General features: G+C 38.0%; 1 protein-coding gene and 1 pseudogene across 3 annotated transcripts in view; both read right to left on the reverse strand.

The window, feature by feature from the left end:
• Positions 1-6967, reverse strand: part of LDAH (lipid droplet associated hydrolase) — a 101822-nt gene extending 94855 nt beyond the window's left edge. For 2 of the 3 annotated variants that reach the window (XM_077751037.1, XM_077751039.1), the window contains exon 1: positions 6914-6967. The gene's annotated coding sequence lies outside the window, so the exon portion shown is untranslated. Of the gene's footprint in view, positions 1-5162; positions 5463-6913 lie in introns of all 3 variants that reach the window. The other variant, XM_077751038.1, reaches the window with a different exon arrangement.
• Positions 6968-22307: 15340 nt separating this feature from the next.
• Positions 22308-22446, reverse strand: LOC144220758 (U2 spliceosomal RNA; annotated as a pseudogene).
• Positions 22447-22761: the final 315 nt, after the last annotated feature.

Here is a 22761-nt window from a genome sequence, read left to right on the forward strand (position 1 = left end):
GAAAAGAAATAAAAGTATGCAGATTGGATAAGAAGAAAGCAAGCTGTCCTTATTCATAAATAATATTGTTACTCGTTACAATAACAACTACTCCAAAACTTAGTGGCTTAAAGCAACCAGTTTACTACATTCTTGGATTCTGTGGGTCAGGAGTTGACAAATGGCACAGCAAAAGAATAGCCTATCCCTAATCCATAATGTTGGGGACCTTTGCTGAGAAGACTCAACAGCTGGGTGCGTGACATGTTCAGTGGAGGCAGGAGATGTTGTCATCTGGAAGTAACTCTATTTACATCTCTGATGACAGATGCTGCTGTCAGACAGGTTGGCCAGGGACACCTACACTGTCTTTCCACATGGACTACTTTGGGCTTGTTCAGAACATGATGGCTGAGTTTCAACAGCAATTGTCTCAAGAGGATCAAATTAAAACTGTAACCTTGTAAGACCTAGCCTCATAAGTCACATAGCAACAGTGGCATGTTAGTCATAGCCTACCCATATTCAAAGGGAGGAAAAATGAACCTCTCTCAAAGTGAAGCATGTCAAAGTCATATTGCAAGAAGAATATGTGGTGTGGGGTTATTGTGGCCAACTTTGGAAAACACAACCTACCAAAATAGGTTAAACAAAGACACATAAATTTTAGTTCTGCAGAACCTTTAAATTACACTAATAAGAATTTTTGAACCTTGAAGAGAGGGACAAAATATACATACAACCTTCTAAAAGCTGATTTTTGTCAATGGTGATCCTATTAACCTTTCCCTTTCTTCACTTCACTTTCTTTTTCTGAACAGTTTGGGAAAGTGTTGAAGGCACAGGAAGTCTGATGGTGTTTAAAATAATGGGAAGGATTTGATTAATGTACTTCTTTTAAAAGATTGTGAAAGATGGGGGAAAAACCCCAGAAGAATACACTAAAAGTTTGGACACTATCAAAATAACCTAAGCAAGAAATGAGGGTGGGAATAAAGGAAATGAATGAGAGACGAAAGTCTTATTACTGATTCTGTATGAGAAACTAGGGAAGGGTAAGTGACAATGACTTCATTTCTGATGCTAAAGATGAGGAGAATGGAAGCACTATTCTACATAAAAGGGAACTACTGGGGAAAGGAAGTTAGTTGGAGGAAAGGAAGCGGATTCATTAAGAACACAGTAAGTTTTGGGGCGTCTGGGTGGCTCAGTCGGTTAAGGGTCCGACTTCGGCTCAGGTCATGATCTCCCTGTTTGTGGGTTCGAGCCCCGTGTTGGGCTCTGTGCTGACAGCTAGCTCATAGCCTGGAGCCTGCTTCAGATTCTGTGTCTCCCTCTCTCTCTGACCCTCCCCTGCTCATGCTTTCTCTCTCTCTCTCAGAAATAAATAAAAACATTAAAAAAAAAAGAACACAGTAAATTTCAAGAAAATAAGGGACAAGATCAGAAGAAAGTGGGAGCCACAGAACTAAAGCTCCAGAAAGGTCACAGTAGAGATATGATTTGCCCAGCCTCTTCTTAAAGAGCTCCCTTATCTTGGCTTCTATGATACCTTCCCATCTTCTCTGAGAACTTTTCCTCCTCCATTCCCTGTACCTAAAGGTTCCTTCCTGGGCCCTCTTATCCCTTTGAGTGCCAACTACTGAGCATTTTCATCTGGGTGCCTCACTGAAACACCAAATTTTCATAAGTGTCAAAAATTAAAAATCATCTTATTTCAAAAATTATAGATCCTATCCTATATCCTGACTTCTCTGTTACCATACAGAGTATCATTATTCACCTAGTCACCTAACTCAAAAGATTCTTTGACAGTTCGTGCTGGAATTTGCGGGGAGGGGAATTTCCCTAAGCAAGAAAAAAGAAGCCAGTTAAAGAATAAAAAGGAACAATTAGAAAGAGGCATGAACCTGAGAAGATATGTAAATTCATATAAGCCACAGGGGAATGTTTTGAGAAAGTTAGGAGCTGGTAATGAACTTTCTAAAAAATATAAATGTCAAAGAGCAAAAGAAGTGAGGCAATAATAAGAACTCACGTTTTAAGAGTACTTTCTATAAACCAGGCACTGTGCTAAACACTTTACACGTATCATTATCACTTAACCCTCGCATCAATCTTACAAGATGGGTACTATTATTTCCTCTCTCTACCCCAACAAAACATGTGAGAAGAAAATTAACTGAAAGATATTAAGGAATTTGTAGAAGTTCACACAACTAGTAATCTGGACTGTGGTAGAGTCAGAATTTGAACCCAGATGTCTGAATGACTCCAGAAGTCATGTTCTTTGAAAAATTTTACATACACACACACAGTTTTATTTGAATGCATAAATGTGATATAATATATCCTGGGATTCTTAAAAAATAGTCAGTTACTTTTTAATCTTCTATATGCCTCATCTCTACCTCTCCTTTTCACGTCCATGCGTATCACTTCTAAACTCAAGTTACTAATTTAGTATAAAGTTTTCCATATCTTTCTCTAATCATATGCAAATATACATAAACATTTATATGCATTCTGATAAATATGAATTGTGTTTGATAAATAGGAGCATATTATACACACTTCAATGCATTTTACTTTCATAAGAACACACAAAAATCCTGCCAAGTCAAATAGTATATCTAATTCATTATTTTTAATGGTTCTATAATATGGATACACTATAATTCATGTGACCATTTCCCTGCTGACAGGCACTCAATTAACTCCCAGTATTTTCGGACAATGTTGGAATAAGTACTCTTAAATCCCCATGTTCTTACATATATCCACATACACCAGTTCTTTTGTTTCTAATGGCCAGATTCCCAAGTGTGGAATTACAAGAGTTGAATTTTAATAGGTTTTGCCAGATTGCTTTTCAAAAGGGTGTAGGAATCACATTTCCTCTAGCAATCTAGGAAGCTATCTTTCCCTCTATAATCCTATCATCAATAAGTGGTACTATTATTTTTAATTCTTTTAAGTCTTCGGGTATAAAATATCTCACTCTTTAGTTTGCTTTTCTCTGGCTGCTAGTGCATTTGAACATCCTCTCATGTTTGCTGGGCTTCTGGACTTTCTTTTCTATGAACTGTCTGTTCATATCCTTTGCCAACGTTCACAATGGTTTATCTTTTTATTATTGGCTTGTAAGAGATTTTGTATATTGCTGATCCCTTACTCTTTTCTGGATTCCTATATTTTACATCTAGCTTCCTGGATGTTTATTTTTGTTATTCTAGTTTTTACATTTAAACCTTTAATCCACCTGTATCCACCTGTAAGTATCCGCTTTGTTTTCTTCAAGACAATACCATTTAGTAAAGAAATCATCTTTCCTCTGCTGAATTAAAATACAATCTTTTTCATATAATAGATCTTTATACTTACTGGGATACAGCTTCTTACCTACAGAAATACAAAGCACCTTATAGTCAAACTTCAGAAAACCAAAATAAGGAAAAAACTCTTTAAAGAAACCACAGAGAAATGACATAGTATCTATAAGGGAACAATAATTAGAATGTCAGATTTCTCATTAGAAATCAGGGAGGCCAGGAAAATGCGGCACAACATTTTTCAAGTGCTGAAGGAAAATAACTATCAACCCCAAATCTCGTATCAGGAAAAACAACCTCTCAAGGAATGAAGGTGAAATAAAGATATCCTCAAATGAAGGAAAACTAAAGGATTTGTCACTAACAGACATATCCTTAGGAAGTTCTCTAAACAGAAAGAAATAAGTGAATGAGGTTTAACTTCAGACAAGGAGGAACAATGGAATGGTTAAAAGCAATGGCAAATATAAGGGACTATCTTTCTCCTTATGAACCTCTTAAATCATATTTGATGGTTGAACCAAAAGTTCATAGCATCATTTGATGTGGTGCTCAATGTATATAGAGGAAATATGACAATTATATATAAAATGTGAAGACAGTAGGGATGCCTGGGTGGCTCAGTCGGTTCAGCGTCCCACTTGGGCTCAGGTCATGATCTTGCAGTCCATGAGTTGGAGCCCCGCGCTGGGCTCTGTGCTGACAGCTCAGAGCCTGAAGCCTGCTTCAGATTGTGTCTCCCTCTCTCCCTGGCCCCCACCTGCTCACTGCTCATGCTCTCTCTTTCACTCTCTCTCAAAAATAAGCATTAAAAATTTTTAAAAATTGGAAGTAGAGAAAAATGAATTAAATAAAGAACAGTTTTTTGAAAAAGATCAATAAAATCAATAAAACTCCACTAAGATAAAAAGAGAGAAAATACAAATTACTAATATCAGGTTTATCACTAAAGACTATAGAATACTAATGTGCTGATAAAACGAGACAAAGATAGCACACACAAAAAAACCCTACATATCAATGCCTGTCATATCTATATCTTAATAAAATATTAGCAAAAAGAACCCAGCAATGTATATAAAGTATTATATGCCATGAATAAGTGGGATCTATTTCAGGTACATTTAACATCAAAAAATCAATGTAATCTTCCATATCAAGGTGGTAAAGAAGAAAAAGCATATCATATAAATTAACTAAATATACACCATGTGACCCAGCACAATTGCATTCTTGGGCATTTATCCCAGAGAAATAAAAACATGTTCACACAAAACCTTCAAACCAACTTGGAATGGATCTCAAATGAATTAATGCAGAGTAATCTCAAAAAGTTATACACTGTATGATTGTGTTTATACTACATTCTTGAAACAGACAAAATTAAAGAGTTGGAGAACAGACTAGTGGCTGCCACGTGTGAGGGACTGGGGTAGGAAAAGATGGTTGTGGCTATAAAGAAAATGGTGGTTACAAGAAGCTATATACACACACAAATGAGTGCTTGTGAAATGGGGGGAAATCTCAATAAATTCTGTGAATATATTAATGTCAATTTTCTGGTTTAAAAATTATATTATAGTTATACAAGATGCTACCATCAGGGAAGGTTAGTTGAAGAGCACATGGGGACCTCTTTACACATTTTTTTCTTGCAACTTTCTCTCAATCTATAATTATGTCAGAATAAAAAGGGTTTTGAAACATTTATTTAATTGTAATTGGTATAAGTGGAATTATAGAGAAAAACTGGGAATCTTACCACACAGTCATGTGTAAGCTTCAAAACATACAGCTGCAAGTCAACACATAATACAGATGCATAAACAGAACCTTTTTTAGTCTGCTTACCATTAAATTTATATTCATCTTTTTCCAAATAACATATTAGAGGAAGTCATCAATTTCTATATTGAATTGATGGTAATCTCACCAGTCGCAACAAAACCACCTTCTTTGTAGTTCATTTGTGCAGGACATTCTCATCCTCTCATCTGATCTTAACAATGGCTACACGACAGCCAGGACAGCTGATGTTATGTTATTTGTCCAAGGTTATGAGGCTTTTAAATGGCAAAATCAATTCTATGGTCTTCTGACTCCTGTTCCAGTATTTTCCAGTCACAAATCACTCTGAAATTGTATGCAGTACTGTGGAATTTGAATAAATAGCACAGTATTGTAGGAGAAAGTCAGAGAAGGAATGGGCATGATGCACATTATAACAAAATCCTGCAGGCCTTCACCTTTCGGTGGAAAAACGGGGGAAAAATCCAAAAGAGACTTTCCTATTTATCATTTTGGAAAGAAGCTTTAAAAAAAAAAAAAATTCCATGAATAAAGATTTCAGAGATTTCCCCTAACTTTTCTGGGTTTCTTTTTGTTATATTTACCTCTTTCTCCACAGGGATTTGCTCTTAGAACAAAAGTGGCTAAAACTATGGGTTCACATACTAGACTATGAACTCTTCCAGTGTTTGGCATACAAGACACAAAGCAAGTGCTGTTACTACTCCTGAGGGAAGAAATAAATTTATGAATCAAGGAACACATGTCTCATCTTGCCTTGTGTGAAAAAATAAAAAAATAAAAAAATAAAAAAGGCCCAAGGGTGAGAGTTTACAGTTAAGGCCTTAGGGTGAAGGGTGATTATAAAGAAGTGTGAGCACTAGCTGTGAGGTGGGTGTTGTATGGATGTGTCATTCATAACAGTGGATATTTATTGAGTGCTTACTGTGTGTAAAACACTGTTCTTGGTGCCACATGAGTGATCCCATTTGATAAAACAATCTTAACAAAAGGATATCAATGTATTTCATTTTATAGACGGGAAAATTTCAGGCAAAAACTCCTTCCTTAAAATACCATGATGCAAGGCAAGCGGTAGAGGCAACTGAAAGCCCCAAAGGTTTCCCCAACACGCTGCACTCTAAGTTCAAGGAAAGGAGCTCGGCTCCGACCTTGGTGCCACGTTAAAATACTTGAGCAATTAATACTGAACATCAAACATGTGGTAGGGGAGTGTCGAGTTCAGAGAATGGCCCACGCGTCAAAACTCAAGGGTACCTGGTGTAACAAATTTGGAAGAGGATGGGGGAAGAGGTTGATCCGACGGAGAAAACTGAGATCAAACCAAAACAGCCTTTAATGACCCCGCCGATGGACAAGTGGGGGAAACTGAGATGCACAGAGAGAAGTCAGAGACTTTTCCAGAGGAAAAGAGGCTTAGAACTCTTAGAACTTCCTAGAGGTACAAGAACTCTGATCGTTGGGGTCTCCAGCCCAGCTGGTCACTTCTTCCCGGCCAAATGCCCAATGTGCGAGCCCCTACTCCCCAAAAGGGCCGCCATAAACGTCCCGCAGGCAGGCTGCAGTTTAGTACAAATGGCGCGTCACCGCGCCCAGAGGAGCCACTGCTGGGATAGCACCAGAGTGGATCCGAACCCCGAGAGGTCGCAGCAGTTATTTACACCCTGTGGGCCGTCTGGCCCAGGGCAGCACAGGCTCTGCGAGGGGCCACACAGAGGAAGGGCTCTGGCTCCCAGGTGCCCGCTTGCCCGTCAGTTCTTACGCAAAGTCGTCCCCCCAAGGCCGTGCCTCACCTGTCAGCCTAGAAAGTAGCTGGCTCTATCGCAACGCTCCTTCCTAGACAGCACTGGGAACGGAAGTCCCGCCTACCTTTACGTCACAGCGCCGCGCCTCGCGGCGCGGCGCAGCCCTCCACTGCGCAGAGGCGGTCCCTTGAAGACGGGTGGTGTGCTCAGGTTTGGGAGGTGCTTGTGGGTGGCTGGGGGCGTGTGTTCCAGTTCCAGTGAGAGCGTCGGAGCGGTGTAGATACTCAGGAATTCTGTCTTCCTTTTCATTTGAACGCTATCCTCCTCCTGTTTCAATCAATCTCGTATACTTCTGCTTCCCCTACCCCTTTGTCCACGCTCATTTCCCCCCCCCTTCCTCCTTTAACGGTTGATTCTCAGTTGACCTTCTTTATTAGCATTAATAGGGCCAGGCTCTGCTACTCCACATTTTAGCAAAATGTGGAAACCGTCGATTCCAGAGGTATTTCGAACTTAACGTATCCAAGCTTCAGGAAGACATAAATCACACTAGTCTTGTGAACTGTTGCATTCTCAGCACCCAGCGCGTAGTAGCTGATTAGTGTTCATCTGTCCAAAAATGCAGTAGTGAATGTGACATTGTTTTATAGCCGGGGGAAGAGCAGACAGGTAGACTGGCAAACCAGTTAATCTTACCTACAGTTAGGAAAGAAGCCTTGATCCTTCTGTATTGAATTGAGCATTTCAGTGATAGGACGACCCTCCAATGAGTTGTTGACAGTGGACTGGTACCTCTTGTTCATTACCTCTCCATTTTTCAGTTTTATTTTTTTAATACAATAATTAACACAATGAGTTTAGAAAAAGCCTCTCACTGCCTAAGAGTTTTTTTTTTTTAATTAACTCATTTTTAATCCTGACAGCAGCCCAATGAGGTTAGTATTAACATGTGACCATAGAATCTGGCAACACAAATACACAAACTAAATGAGTGATTACATTACAATTGCGTTACATGATATATTCAAGTATTTTTTCTCATTACTAATGCACACATCAATGTATTTTTTCTCATTACTAATGTACACATCAATGAACATGATTAACTAATGCAGGCTTTTTAATCCTTGTGAATGCATTTGTGGTGCTCTGCTCAAGTGATTTATGTCTCTGGTTTCATTAAATAAGCCTATGCCAGAAAACCTAACCAAGAAAGTTCAATCATTAAAAAAAAAAACATCTCTTTTCAGACTGATGGCCACTCTATGATTATCTCCATTTTTATCTGCAGGATAAAGTAAGGCACAGAAAATTAACTTGCCCAACCTCACTTGGCAGAGCTGGATTCTACAACTCTATATGGTACATCATGCTTGGAAGAGTTCCCACTCCCTCTGCTATTGTTGAAGCACTTTTCTATACCTGATTACTTGAAGCAGCCTCATTGTTTTCCACGTCTTCTCTCCTTGCTGGTTCTGGAATGCTCATGCTCTCTTCACTAAAGCTTTCATATTTTTGTGCACACTATTCCCTCTGCCTGGTTTGCTCTTCTCCCTCTGTTCCCTAATCCCTCCACCACCGCCACCCCCATCCCTTGACTAACAAGTACCCCCCTCCGTCTTTTATCTTTGTATTCCCTAGATCTAGAATAGGGTATGAGACATGGTGAGCGTTCTGTAAATCTATGTTTAAATCATTCCACTCAAGTAGTGGGAGTGGAATGTGCTGTGAGGCATATAGGATCCATTTGGCACATATTCCAGGTGAACTTGCATCATGGGGTTTTTATATAGGTATCTTCTTTTCCACACTGGTTTCCAGATCTAATTAAGAAAGAGATTTCCGGGGCGCCTGGGTGGCTTAGTCGGTTAAGCGTCCGACTTTCGCTTAGCTCATGATCTCGCGGTTCGTGGGTTCGAGCCCCGCGTCGGGCCCTGTGCTGACTGCCAGCTCAGAGCCTGGAGCCTGTTTCAGTCTGACTCCCTCTCTCTGTGACCCTCCCCTGCTTGCGCTGTCTCTCTCTCTCTCTCCTAAGAAATAAATAAAACATTTAAAAAATTAAAAAAAAAAAGATTTCCCTGCAAATTATGCTTCATACAGTCCTTGAATAAAGACTGTGTCAGTGTTCTTATGCATATATTCATTTATTTGAAGGTCTAGTTATTTTGAAATCAAATCATCTTTTCTAGTTTTATCCTCCATCACTGCCTCTGAAATTTCATGTGCATAAGATTCATCCAGAGAGTGTTAAAACAGGGATACTGATTTAGTAGGCCTTTAGTGGGGCCTAGAATTTGCATTTCAAACAAATTCAGAGATAATGTTGCTGCTACTGCTATTTCTCAGGTCATACTTTTCATGGCGCTGCCTTTTATGGTAGTCCTAGAAAAAATGCTTGGTGGGAGGGCAATAGTCTTGATTTATAGTAATTTGTACCTAAGAATATGTATAGTGGTCATCATTTCTAGCATTTACAACAGATGATCCACAAAATATTTTTGTGAAATGGATTTGCACTGCAGCATTCATTTATTTATTCTTGCAAATATATATATATTGAGTGCCTGTTATGTGCTAGATATTGTTTCAGGTGCTAAGGACAAGAAAGAAAGATCTTTGCTTTCTTTCTGTTTATTTATTTTTAATATACACCCAAGTTAGTTAGCATATAGTGCAATAATGTTTTCAGGAGTAGATTCCAGTGATTCATCCCTTATGTATAACACCCAGTGCCCATCCCAACAAGTGTCCTCCTTAATACCCCTCACCCATTTAGCCCATCCCCCCACCCACAACTCTTCCAGCAACCCTCAGTATGTTCTCTGTATTTAAGAGTCTCTTCTGTTTTGTCTTGCTCCCATTTTTATACTCTTTTTGCTTCCCTTCCCTTATGTTCATCTTGTTTTGTTTCTTACATCCTCATATGATTGAAGTCATATGATACTTGTCTTTCTCTGACTGACGTATTTTGCTTAACATAGTACCCTCCAGTTCCACTCACATTGTTGCAAATGGCAAGCTTTCATTCTTTTTGATTGCTGAGTAATACTCCATGGTATATATATACCACATCTTCTTTATCCAGTCATCTATCAATGGACATTTGGGCTCTTTCCATACTTCGGCTATTGTTGGTAATACTGCTATAAACATTGGGGTGCATATGCCCCTTCAAAACAGCGCATCTGTATCCCTTGGGTAAGTATCTAGTAGTGCAATTGTTGGATCATAGGGTAGTTCTATTTTAACTTTTTGAGGAATCTCCATACTGTTTTCCAGAGTGGCTGCATGTGTTTGTGTTCCCACCAGCATGCAAAAGACATCTTCTTTCTCTGCATCCTCACCAACATCTATTGTTGCCTGAGTTGTTAATTTTAGACATTTTGACTGGTGTGAGGTGTTTTAATTTGTATTTCCCTGATGAGTGATGCTGAGCATTTTTTTCATGTGTTTGTTCACCGTCTGAATGTCTTCTTTGGAAAAGTGTCTATTCGCGTCTTTTGCCCATTTCTTCTCTGGATTATTTGGTTTTTGGGGTGTGTTGAGTTTGATAAGTTCTTCATAGATTTTTGGATACTAACTCTTTATCTGAAATGTCATTTGTAAATATCTTCTCCAAGAAAGATCTTTGCTTTCTTGAAGGACAGTAGATAATAAGTGAGAAAGTAAGAAATAAGAAAGTAATAAAAGGAAATTAAATGGCAATGTGAAAGAGAGGGGCTAAATTAGGTTGAGTAGTCAGGCAAGCATCTTACCTAGATGGTAAGAAATCAGCCAGAAGATCTAGTGGAAGATAATTCTTGCATTCCTTCTCATTCCCTGTGTGTATTTTATTTATTTAAAAACTTTTTAATTCCATTATAGTTAACATACAGTGTTATATTAGTTTCAGGTGTACAATATAGTGATTCAGTAGTTCCATATAGTGCTCAGTGCTCGTTATGATAAGTGTACCCTTAATCCCCTTCACCTATTTCACCCATCTCCCACCTACCTCCCCTCTGGTAAGAACAAACTGATAGAGAATCAGTTTGTTCTCTATAGTTAAGAGTCTGTTTTTTTGGCTTGACTCTTCTCTTTTTTTTTTCATTTGTTCATTCATTTTTTAAATTCCACATATAAATGAAATCATATGGTATTTGTCTTTCTCTGACTGGCTTATTTTGCTTAGCATTATACTCTCTAGATCCAGCCATGTTATTGCAGATGGTAAGATGTCATTCTTTTTTGTGGCTGAATAATATTCCATTGTATATATATGCCACATCTTTTTTTTTAATGTTTTATTTCTGAGAGAGGGAGAGAGACAGCGTGAGCAGGGGAGGGTCAGAGAGAGAGGAAGATACAGAATCCGAAACAGGCTCTAGGCTCTGAGCTAGCCATCAGCATAGAGCCCAACGCGGGGCTTGAACCCACGAACTGTGAGATCATGACCTGAGCCGAAGTTGGACGCCCAACCAACTGAACCACCCAGGCGCCCCTATGCCACATCTTCTTTATCCATTCATCTGTCAATGGATACATGGACTGCTTCCCTAATGTGGCTCTTGTACATAGTGCTGTAACAAACACAGGAATGCATATATTCCTTTGAATTGGTGTTTTTATTCTTTGGGTAAATACCCCGTAGTGCAATTCCTGGATCATATAGTAGTTCTATTTTTAATTTTTTGAGGAACCTCCATACTGTCCTTTAATATTAGCTGTCTTGTATCTTAGAACACTATCTTTGATCCACTGCTCTATGTACATGCTTCCCCCCCCTTTCCCACAGATTTAAATAACATAGACAACTCTAAAAGTTACCTCTCCAGCCTAAACTGCTCCCATACATTCTAGGCTTATAGATCAGGCAGCCTCCCTAACATCTCTACTTAAAAGCTAAATAGATATCTCAAAGTTAACACATCCCACACAGAACTATTGATTTCCAACTCCAAGGGCAAGAATGCATCCAGATCTCAGTATGAAGTTGAAACGGGATCTGGAAAAAAAAAAAAAGAAGAAGAAAAAAAACAGTTGGGAACCAAGGTAGAATTCTCTCCTGACTTCACTTCTCTCTGGGCATCTGTTTTGTCATCATTCTTTGATCCCTAGGCTGCATGAAAGAATATGGCTGTTTATGACTCATGCAATGTATGTTGTAGATTGAGGAGTGATTAGTGCTGTGCAAATAGTTTCTACTTCCTACCTTCTAGGCAGTTGCTAGGAATGTACCTCCCTTATAGCTGTGGGGAGGAGGAGAGAGGGAGAGGGACCAAGAGGATGTGAGCAGCTCAGTCCAATGAGTTGTGAGGAAAAATATTATGTCACTTCTAGGCTGAGTAGCTGATTCCTCGTGTGAGAGCCTCCAAAGCTTCAGCTTTTTCTTTGGCAAGGTGATGACAACATTCAAGATGGTGTCTGTCCCAACAGCCTGTATCCTTGAGTAGCTGCTGTTGCATAAAGCCTACTGATCATCCTGGGATAAGCACATAGAAGAAAGAAATACACCTCTGTGTTATTTTTGGTATGGTTATGGTAGTACAATGTAGCCTGTGCAGAGTGACACAGGGACAGCCACTCAGGGAGCCTCTTCCTTCTCACTCTCTTGATTTTAATTCCAAATACTCAGGGGGAGAATTTCTGATTGGCTCATCTTGGATCTGGTTTTTAGCAATTGTCCAATCATCAATGACAAGGGCTAGGGGTCATATTGTACCTTATACAGAGGAGCCCTCTGCTACAGTGAAGGGGATCATAGGGAGTAAGTGAACATTCCACAAGAGTGTCTACTGTAAACACACATGGCTATAAAATTAGACAATTGTACACTGATTTAAAAACAGTATATGAAATGGAAACATTTTAACACTGAAAATTTTAGACTCTCCTTACTCATTCAATGTTTATTGACCACCTATTACATTCCAAACTCCTCCAGGCACTGAGGGCACAAAGGCAATCTGAAGAGAAAACTTTTGGTCTCACAGAAACACAATAAACACATGAAATGCATTGATGTCTGATGATGGGGAGCTAAAAGGGTAAGAATGAAGAGCGAGGAATGCATTAGTTACCTATTGTTGCTTAACAAATTACCCAAGACAAAGAAGCTTAAAACAGCAGACATTTATTATCTCACAGAGTTTCTGAGGGTCAAGAAGCCAGGAGTAGCCTACATGGGAGGATCTAGCTCAAAGTCTTTCATGATGTTGCAACCAAGCTCAATGGTCAGGGATGCAGACATCTCAAAGCCCCACTGGGGCTGGAGAATCCACAGCTGAGCTCAATTGTGTGATTGTTGGCCAGTCACTGTTCCCCACTGGCCATTGGCCAGTGGCTGACCTACTCTATACACATCTGGGGGCTCATTTATAAGAACATTTAAGAGCTGACTCCACATTTCATTGATGTAGCAATGTCCACAAAAAGATGCGATGCAAGATTTTCTGATTATATACCTTTATGACTGAGTGGCAAAGAATCATTTATGGAAAGAAAGCTTCAAAATGTAAATTGAGGCTTATGTAGAATAGGCTAATTATGGAACTCTAAGGAATGTAAGTGACCAAAAGGAAAGAGAGAGGCTTTTGTCAACTAATATTGATTGAACATTTACTACATGCCAAGTTTTGTGCCAGACACTTTAGTTCTGGAAGAGGAAGATAAATTTGAAGACAAAGTTCAGGATGATGGTCTCAAATAATGGTCTCCTCTTTTCTCTGTTCATTCAAATTCACGTCTGAGTCCTAGAGAGAGAAGGATTATAGCAGGAAGCAGACAGAAGTAATTTTCCCACAAAATCTATGAGAAATTTTGGGATCCTAAGGTAGTGCCTCTCAGGAACTACCATGGAAGAGTATATACCAAGGAAATATGTCTTTTGTTGAGCAGAGAAATGTCTGTACAGTGTCCCATGGACATGAAATAGTTTCAGGGGACTGTCAACCACATGCAGCCCTTACAAGGAAGAAATTGCAGTGGAGATAGTGTCTCTTGGCATTTCATGGGCAATGTTGCTGATGAGAAAGAGGGGAAATGGTTGCATTTCTGATATGGCCCAATCAGCTGTGTGGGGACACTTGACGACGACAACTAGAAACTGTCACAGTTGTTGAGGACCCTTTTGTGGAAGTAAGAGAGTAGTTAGGGGCACTGCAGAAGGGATGGAGAGCCCACAATAGCAGTGAGAATGAAACCGAGAAAAGTGTAACACTTAGATATTTATGATAGGAAGGAATACTTCTGGTGGATGTTATAAGGATGTCAGAAGGACCTGCACTTACTTGTAAAATATGTTCCCCTCTTACTCATTATTCCATTGCACATGAAGTTGAAACTTTTGGTTAGATGCCCTTTGAACTAGGATATGTAGAGCGAAGAGTATGTAAACAGGAACAAGAGGAAGAAAAAGAGCAACACAGAAGAAAATATTTTTTTTTCTAAGTGTAAAAGACAACTAAAAATTATTCTCAATATATGTTCTAGAGATACAACCACTAGTCATAAATATCAGTGACTTTTGAATTATGTTTTTCCATTGGCTCTAATAGTGAATTTTCATCTTTGTAAATTTTTAAGTATAGACAATTCTAAAAGCTTGTAAAACATACGATTGCTTCATGCAGCCTCTATAGGATAGCTCTGGATACCCTGAGATCCACATTAATATCTTTTCAAACACCTTAGATCAAGAAAAGTGAGCCACATAATGATTTATCTTAAACATAAGTTAAAAATCAATAGCTAAATCATTGATAAAGCCATATTTAACTCCTATATTATAGCTATCCTGTACCAGCTGACATTTAATTATGCAGACACCCAAAGAGATAGATGGCCCTAAAATCCAGCACATTTGAGCTGTGAAACTTGGAAATTCTTGTGAAAGGACCATTCAGTGATAGCATTGCCTTCGTTGCTTACAAAAAGAATGAATTTTCAAAAATCTGGCAAACATCAACATTTAGATATTTGATACATATCACATGCATATACGTTAAAGAGAGACTAAAATAACATTTTTAAGACTTTTGAAGTCATTCACCATATATAAGGTAACTGCAACTCCAAATGTCTCATTTTAATCCATCAATAGGATCCATTAATTCCCCTCAATGAAGCCCATATCATAAAGAAGCTTTTAATGGCAGGGAAGGGTATGGTGAGGATAAGAAAAATATGGGAGGTGTAGTTGAGCTATCATTATCATTATAAATTAAAGACAAAGTAGAGGTTGAGACTGGCTACACATGAATATTCCTTTAGAGTACAGTATGTTTCCATTTTATTGGATTCCTCAGAAATGAATTGCTCTGTTCAACCTAGTTTTTGTAGACTAATCATATTGTTACTCTTACAAATTATCCCTTCTTATTTTTCAATGGAGACTTTAATGGAAATTCCCTAGTAAAATACAAATGGAATTTTTCATAAATTAAAATGTCTTCCCATACCATCCATTTATTGAACAGTCTGGGACTGAAAAATGGTACTCCAAAGATGTGTCCATGTCCTAGTCTCTGGAACCTGTGAATATGCTACTTTACATGACAAAAAGGACTTTGCAGATGTGTTAAGGATCTTGAGATGGGGAGAGTATTGTGGATTATCCAGTCGGACCTAATGTAATACCAAGGAGCCACAGGAGAGGAAAAGTGGAGGGGGGCAGAATCAGAGAGAAGAATGCGATGGTGGAAGCAACAGTCCTAGTCAGAGAAACGGATAAGAAGGTACCATGCTGCTGGCTTGAAGATGCAGGAAGGGGCCACAAACCAAGGAATGTAGGCAGCCAATTTCTGGACAAAACAAGAAAATGGATTCTCTTCTACATCTTCCAGAAAGAACAAAAGCCTGTCAACACCTTAATTTTAGCCAAGTGAAGCTAAATTTGAAGTTCTGACCTCCAGAACTGTAAGAAGGTAAGTTTGGGTTGTTTTAAGCCACAGATTTGTGGTAATTTGTGGCAGCAGCAATAGGAAAGGAATATACCAACTAAATAAAGGCTTAGATCATTTCTGTTTTATAAACAAGTGAACAATATTAAACAAGTAGATTTCAAGCTTCAGAGTATTAGCTATTGCCAAAACACTATGCCTTCTCTTCCACTGAATATTTTCCCTCACTACATCTCTGTCCTGCTATTGACTGAAAATTCCTGTTTGATGTGACTTTAGACAAATATTTAGTCTCAACAGAGAGAAAACCAACTGACTCAGCTAACTTATGTTTTTCTCTAATATTGAGCTTTCTTTGGGTTTAGCCACATGTGTTAGTATTTTTTAATTTATAATTTAAAAATGGATTATGTTGTGACCTTAAAAATTGCAAAGTCATTTTATTCTCAGCCCAAACCAACCAAGCTAACATATTTAATAGCTTTGATGAGATCCAAGCCTACAATTCAGCTCTCTAATTATCCACCAGAGATACTGCCCTCTATGATCCTGGGTAACACATAACAGAGCTACTAAAATGTCTACTATTCTACTGCCCTGTATTATGGTTTCTCTGTTAAACTTTTTCCTTAGATACCTTTTTTTTAAAATGTTTTTATTTATATCTAGGAGAGAGAGAGACAGCGTGAGCAGGGGAGGGTCAGAGAGAGAGGGAGTCACAGACTGAAACAGGCTCCAGGCTGCCAGTCAGCACAGAGCCCGATGCGGGGCTCGAACCCACGAACAGCGAGATCATGACCCAAGCGAAAGTCGGACGCTTAACCGACTAAGCCACCCAGGTGCCCCAGGATTTAGATACCTTTTAAAAAAAATTTTTAATATGTTTATTTATTTTTGAAGGAGAGAGACACAGTGTATGAGCGGGGAAGGGGCAGAGAGAAAGAGGGAGACACAGACTCTGAAACAGGCTCCAGGCTCTGAGCTGTCAGCACAGAGCCCAATACAGGGATCGAGATCATGACCTGAGCCTAAGTCGGATGCTTAACTGACTGGTGCCCCAGATTTAGATACCTTTAAAAGAGTTTCATGCTTGTCTGTCTTTTCATAATCTAGTTCCTAAAAAAAAAAAAGTAGTCACATTATTAGCATAGAGTTCAAATCCATTCTTAGATTACATTTTTATTCATGCTTTCCTTTAGAATTCTTAACTGAAATTGACAAAATTAAACAAAGATTTTTAAAAGAAATATTGAAATTCCAATATTACTAGAGCATCTCAGCTTTTAGTTGTCACATTATCCATTTTTATAACATTTAAGGTCAAAGAACCACATTCCTTTGGGGGTGATTCTTCCCCCCAGATAGTAAAACTGAGATATCAACCCCAAAGAGCATCTGTGGGAATTGAGTGGATGCATGAACTGACTGCTCACATCTGACCCTCTCCCTTTGTCTGGGGAAATGCCCCACAGATAAGTCCTAGAAGATCTTAAGTATTATTCTAGACTTGGTTTGAGGTGACTTCTTCTAGCCCAAGGAGATGAGATTATCCCATATAAAACCCATGCTGATATGGTAGATGAACTCATCATCCGGTGCCACGTCGAATAGCATGCTCTTAAGTCAGAAAAGGGGGAATTCAGTTAACTATATGTTGGGTAATTAGAGCTTTCGACTGAAGGGAGTTCTTGAGTCCTAGCTTGAAAGATAGCTGGTATTTTCATAAAGGAAAAGGAAAATGGCATTATAGATGAGGAAATAATTTAACAAAATTAGCTGGTCTGAAATGGCATGGTCCAGTGGAAAAAAGTTGATTCTAGTCACAACTCTGCACAATCAAAACAAATAGCACTTTTTCCTTTATGTGTTTTCACTAGGGTTGTGTACATTTTTTACTAAAGAATTGCCCTGAGTTCTTCCATGTCTATTTCAACATCCTCTTCCAAACCTGTGTGCCCTTACATATCCCATGTCCTCAATTTAGGATGCAAACAGGTTTCTTCCTTGGTTACCTACCCCCAAATAGTCCAGAGGTCTTTACACATTTTCCAATACTCAAGTAGCACTGCCTTAATTTTCCCAGGCAGCAGAATTAGGCTCCTGGGCTTTTGAGATACCTTGAACATGTCTAACCATCTAGCATTTACTACATCTACAGTATGTTTATATGACTGTCTTTTGTTTGTTTGCTTTTTTTGCTGGAACATTTGAAAGAATTCTTGATGGTGATGCCTCCTGTTTTGGTTTTCTTCTTCAATATTACTCTGGCTATTCGGGGTCTTTTGTGGTTCCATACAAATTTTAGGATAGTTTGTTCTAGTTTTGAGAAGAATGCTGGTGCAATTTTGATTGGGATTGCATTGAATGTGTAGATTGCTTTGGGAAGTAATGACATTTTAACAATATTTATTCTTCTGACCCATGAGAATGGAATGTTTTTCCATTTCTTTGTGTCTTCTTCAATTTCCTTTATAAGTTTTCTATAGTTTTCATTATACAGATCTCCTGTAACTTGGGTTAGGTTTATCCCTAGGTATTTTGTGGGGTTTTTTTTTTTTTTTTTTGGGCAATTATGAATGGGATCAGTTTCTTGATTTCTCTTTCTGTTGCTTCATTATTGGTATATAAAAATGCAACTGATTTCTGTACGTTGATTTTGTATCCTGCAACATTGCTGAATTCATGGATCAGTTCTAGGAGGCTTCTGGTGGAGTCTGTCGGGTTTTCTATGTAGAGTATCATGTCGTCTGCGAAAAGTGAAAGTTTGACTTCTACTTTACCAATTCTGATGCCTTTTATTTCCTTTTGTTGTCTGATTGCTGATGCTAGAACTTCCAGCACTATGTTAAACAACAGTGGTGAGAGTGGACATCCCTGTCGTGTTCCTGTTGTGATCTCGGGGGAAAGCTCTCAGTTTTTCCCCATTGAGGATGATGTTCGCTGAGGGCTTCTCATAGATAGCTTTTATGTTTAGGTAAGTTTCTTCTATCTTGACATTCTCAAGGGTCTTTATTGTGGGAATGTAAACTGGTGCAGCCCCTCTGGAAAACACTGTGGAGGTTCCTCAAAAAATTAACAATAGAACTTCCCTATGACCCAGCAGTAGTACTGCTAGGAATTTATCCAAGGGATACAGGAGTGCTGATGCATTGGGGCCCATGTACCCCAATGTTCATAGCAGCACTCTCAACAATAGCCAAAACATGGAAAGAACGTAAGTGTTCATCAACTGATGAATTGATCAAGAAGATGTGGTATATTTATACAATGGGATACTATATAGCAATGAGAAAGAATGAAATCTGGTCATGTGTAGCAACATGGATGGAACTAGAGGGTGTTATGCTGAGCGAAATAAGTCAGGCAGAGAAGGCAGATACCATATGTTTACACATATAAGTGGATTAGGAGGAAGTTAACGGAGGACGATGCGGGAGAAGAAGGGGAAAAATAGTTGGGGAGAGAGAGGGAAGCAAACCAAGAGACTCTTGAATGCTGAGAACAAACTGAGGGCTGATGGAGGTGGGGAAGAGGGGAAGGGGGGGGATGGGCATGGAGGAGGGCACTTGTGGGGATGAGCACTGGGTGTTATATGGAAACCAACTTGAAAATAAACTATTTAAGGAAGAAAAAAATAACCTTTTAAAAATGAAAAAAAATAAAAATTCTTGAAATGATATTACCTTAACCTTAAATATTTTAGTATAAGTCTCTAACAGATAAGGACTTTTAATACCAGAAACAGCAGCACTGTTATCACATCTCATAAAATTAACAATAACTCTGTAATATCTTTTTATTACCCCGTTCTTATTCAATTTCTTGAATTTCTCTAAAATGGATTTAGCTTACTACATCCTCAAGGTTCCAGTTGGGAGCTTCTAGGATGACATAAGGATTTGTGTTTTTACCATTGGAATACCTTAAGACTGTCATTTAAACTGATTGCAGAACCTCTGTTTTAGCACAGCAGGGACAAAAATTAGGATAGAAAAAAGAATGGAGAATAAAATTTCAACTTTGAAGGCAGCATGGCTTTGGATTTATTATATAATATTCTCTCCTGAGCTGGTTCATAGCCTTTTGGGGGAGAAATCCATCTTGTTCATTGGAGCCCCAGGTCACTCAAAAGAGTGGTTCTAGGTAGAATAGCCTCCTCAGGGTAAGAGCAGGACTCTCCTTATGGGTCTCTTTCTTGAGGGATGTAGACCATAGACTCATGGTCGAACCAAATGAATTTTTTTAAAAAAAGCTGAAATATATTTTCCATTCCCAATGTTTCTCTCCAAGTTGAAGGATCTAAATGAATGTAATATTCCTGGCTCCTCTCAATCCCTTCCTCTCTCTGCCCCAGGAAAGTGGAGTGGCTTGCCTGATATATAAGTTTAAGATGTGCAAGCTTATCTCATTTCTGTTCTCTTCTCCGAGCTAGCTTCTCACAGGGTGTAGGAGGTCTTTGCTTCTCCATGATATTACCTGGGCAAGTCTCCCCGCTAACTGAATGCTATTTGGGTAAATCTAATCATGGTTCACTGTGCAGTCCCTTTGGACTCACATGTCAGCTATGGAGTCCATAAAAGCTAATATAGCCTCTATTGGAAATCCAGATGCTGTTTTGGTCTCCATATGTTCTATTCCTAGCCTTCCCAATTTTTCTTAGAACCCTGATAGAAATGAAGGGTACTATTTTGGGAGTAAAAATATAAACAATCATAAAACGTTATGTTAATACACTACTATATTGGCTAATATCTTATGTAGGATTTTATATTGATATTCATAAGTGGGATTAACATGTGGCTTTCATTTAGGGTTTGTTACCAGGATTACACTAACTTCACAAGAAGAATTTAGACATTTTCTTTCTTTTTATTTTTTATGCTCTGGAACAATTTGAGTAGTACTGGAACTAACAGTAATTTACATTTTCTTAAAATCGCCCTGATAATTCAGGTTATCCAATTAATTTACTAAGAGTTGAGCAAAATGTTCACTTATGAATCTTGTAATTTCTTCTATTTGTGGTTATTCCATTATCACTTCCACCTTTTGTGCTTTTATGGTATTGCCCATTTCCCCACTTGATCAGATGACCTAAAGATTTATGTTAATGTAGGTTTAAGATTTTTTGGAAAAAGCATTCCTTGATTTATATGTTTCTCCTTTTAAATTCATTATTGAATATGTGTTATTTATGATTCTTTCCTTCTGCTTTCCTTGGCATTCTTTCTCCTAACTTGAGTCTTATTTGTAAATATAAATTTTTTAGTTATGAATTTTCCCCTGAGCTTTGCTTTTATCCCATGACTCTGATAGGTAAAATCATTTGATAAACAAGCAGATGTGCCCAGTTGAGAGATCTATTGTCCTGTGAAAGAGATAGTTGAATGATCTATTGTTTGGATAAATATGTTTTCAGGAAGTCATTTAAGCATCAAAGTTATTCCCAATAATTTCCTGCCCTTCCACGGAGAGACTTGGTTTTGGTGACCCATTGGTATCAAGCTTGGCTACATGGACTGTTTTGGACAATGAAATGTTAACAGATGGTTCATTGAAGCATTCTGCCATTTTTCTTTCCTCTGTACTCCAAGATCAGTATGTCCCAGATTGGGACTGTTCATTTGAGCAGGGTCCCAGAATGGAGAAGATATAGAATAGAGGTGCAACCAACTAGTGAAGGATATATAATAGGAGCAAAAAATAAATCTTTGTTGTTGTAAACTGCTGAGATTTTTAATTTGTTTGCTATTGTATCATAAGCTATTAAAACTGTCTGTTACAGCATGTACTGAATATATATACAGACACGTATAGGGATATATTCTATATTCCTTCATATGTGCCTTCATGTACTATATACTATATATCATGTACACCTAAATATGATATAGGAACATCTTTTGAAAAATAGGGTACAAGTAAATTTTATGGGACTTCAGATGCAAATTTTCTAATTAAATCATTACAAAAATTTATAGTTGTATCTTTGCTTTTATGATACATCTGTAGTCATATCCATGATTTGTTTGATGCCAAGTCTTTGGTCAGAAAATTCCTCTGTTACAACTTTTTTTCTTTAAGAAAATTCTTTGTTCTATACCCATTAGCTTAGGGACATGGTTCTAGAAAGCTACTAATATGAAAGAAAAGAAAAGAACAGAAAATAAAACACTGGCTCTACTTGTTTGCAGTTTTAAAGTTCTGATTTCATTATTCCTTAAAATGAGTGGAAATAACCCATAATCATAGTAACATATTTTTATAAATGTTGTCTCTTACAGAAGAAACGTGTTTCCTGTAACTATCAGCATGATATATGAAGATAGTTTTAAAAAAACTCCTCTGAATATGAAGAAGAAAACATTCCAATTTTTTCTTGAAGCAATAATCAAGAAGTCAGGTAATATTTAAAGACTCCAAAATATGCATTTCATTTTGAAACCACAGATTAAGAGTTGTGCTTTTATTTAGCAAGTACTCATATAATTTTATAATTATTTTAACATTATGGTTTACAGAACACTGTTTGTGGTAGATCTAAGCAAAAACATAAGATCCAAAAATACTTGAGAATATTAATTTTAGTTCAATACCTCCTTCTCTGTATTGTCATTATTGTATATGGCAAAGGTGGCATAAAAAATTTTGGTTACATGTCTAATTTTACACTTGATCTTAGCTAAAAAGCTGAGAAGCAATTTTTAAATGCCTAATTTTGTTCTTATAAACCCCAATTCTCAATATATTAGTACAAATCTGAGTTCTAGTATGCTAATCTCTGAGTAATCAAATATGCCTAGGAAAAAATAATCTGCGGGGAACTGCATCTACAGACCATATGATTTGCATTATTAGTACTTTCCATGTAATAATTCTACACATTGTTATCATTAGCAACACTATTTCAATCATGAATATCACCAAGTTCAGAAGAAATCATTTCTGAATTGTCTCTATTAGGCCATGATCAAGAGGAAAAAATACAAGACTGAGTTTTCCTTTAGTGTTGTATCT

The sequence above is a fragment of the Crocuta crocuta genome, unplaced genomic scaffold (assembly GCF_008692635.1).
Source record: "Crocuta crocuta isolate KB4526 unplaced genomic scaffold, BGI_CrCroc_1.0 scaffold129, whole genome shotgun sequence".
NCBI classification, from domain to species: domain Eukaryota; kingdom Metazoa; phylum Chordata; class Mammalia; order Carnivora; family Hyaenidae; genus Crocuta; species Crocuta crocuta.